The sequence below is a fragment of the Gastrolobium bilobum genome, unplaced genomic scaffold, assembly GCF_033153095.1.
Source record: "Gastrolobium bilobum isolate Gb01-03AN ecotype WA unplaced genomic scaffold, APGP_CSIRO_Gbil_v1 utg48469, whole genome shotgun sequence".
Lineage (NCBI taxonomy): Eukaryota > Viridiplantae > Streptophyta > Magnoliopsida > Fabales > Fabaceae > Gastrolobium > Gastrolobium bilobum.
Genome location: NW_026900161.1, coordinates 121768 through 123405, shown reverse-complemented (window position 1 = coordinate 123405; position 1638 = coordinate 121768). Strand labels below are relative to the sequence as shown.

Here is a 1638-nt window from a genome sequence, read left to right as displayed (position 1 = left end):
TCTTCTGTCAAAGCCACTATCTCACTATCCTTCAATTTCCTCTTCTTAGACAGAAGATCCTTCATAAATTTGGCATAGTGAAGCATGTTCTCCAGGGCCTCAGCAAATGGAATGTTAATCTGCAACTTCTTAAAAATATCCAGAAACCTTGCATAGTGATGCTTCTGGATTTCCTGCTTCAACCGTTGAGGATAAGACACTTTAGCATAAGGAGATAGGTTAATTGGCTGGTCCTGCTTGTCAGCCATCTTCTTCTTCTCCCACTTCATTAACTTCTTGGGTGAAGAACTCTTTTCAACCACTACCTCTTCTTCCTTCTTCTTTTCCTCAACTTCCTCTTCTTTATCATTTTCAACTACAACATCTTCAACAACAACTTCCTCCTCACTTTTCTTTTCTCCCACTTTCTTCTCATCCACTTTCTTGTTCACCGGTTGGAGCACAAGTCCACTTCTTGTAATGATGGACTTGCAGTGTTCCTTTGGATTCACCATAGTATCACCAGGGAACTTTCCCTGTGGCCTCTCAGCTATCTGCCTAGACAACTGACCAATCTGTGTCTCCAAATTCTGGATGGATACTTCCTGGTTTCTGAATGCTGTCTTAGTCTCCTGCACGAAAGCAGAAGTCTCTTCCCTGAAAGAATTTGACCCCTGGATGTAATCTTGAGTAGTCTTTGATAACTGAGCAAAAGCTTTCTCCCATGCAGTAGTATCACTTGGCTGTGATGAGTGTGTTGGAGGAGGATGTAGTGGAGGATTCAACTGATGGTTGGAACTATAATTGAACCCTGGGTGTTAATTCTTGTTCTTCCATGTTGGCACATACACATTTTGCCCCTGGTTGTTGTAATTCCTCTAGTTGTTATGGTCATACCACACCCCATTAACTTCTGCTTGTTCAGCAGGTCTCCCACAATCACAATCATCTGTACCATGGCTTTTCTCACAACTGGCACACACAGAATTAGTGTCCACAGAAGCAACCTTCTGAGAAGAAAGCTGCTTAGTGAGAGAATCAATTTGTTGTTGTTGTTGTTTCTGCACTTGTTGCATCTGGTCATTCTTGGCTAATAAAGCATCATGCCATCCAATTTAATAATTCCCATTCTTCTGTCATTCACTGGAGCATTGTCAAACTCCTGAGATGCTAAGGACTCAAAGATGTCCAGGGCTTCCTGAGGAGTCTTGGTTGTCAATGAACCACCAGCTGTGGCATTCACCAATGTCCTAGTAGTGGTTGTCAACCCCTGGAGGAAGATTGCTGCTTGATTCCACACTTTTATCCCGTGTTGTGGGCATTTCCTCAAGAGTGTCTTGAACCTCTCCCAAGCCTCATAGATAGACTCTAATTTTTTCTGCTTGAACCCTGTAATCTCATCCTTCAACTTTGCCCTCTTGGATGCTGAAAAGAATCTGGCCAAAAACTTGGTCTGCAAGTCATCCCAAGTTGTAATACTTCCTTGTGGTAGTGACTGTAGCCATCTCTTGGCATCATCCTTCAGTGAATGAGTAAAAAGCCTCAAAAGAATGGCATCTCTGGACACTCCATTAATCTTCACAGTGTCACTTAACAGCAAGAAATTTTCAATGTGCAGGTATGGATCCTCTGCACTTGTTCCAGCAAACTGTTCTTTCT

At 42.6% G+C, this 1638-nt stretch overlaps 1 non-coding gene across 1 annotated transcript; it reads left to right on the top strand.

The window, feature by feature from the left end:
• Window positions 1-1283: 1283 nt before the first annotated feature.
• On the top strand, window positions 1284-1390 carry LOC133295587 (small nucleolar RNA R71). The gene has a single exon (XR_009749366.1). It is a non-coding gene; the product is annotated as a small nucleolar RNA R71 (small nucleolar RNA).
• The last annotated feature ends 248 nt before the right edge of the window (window positions 1391-1638 follow it).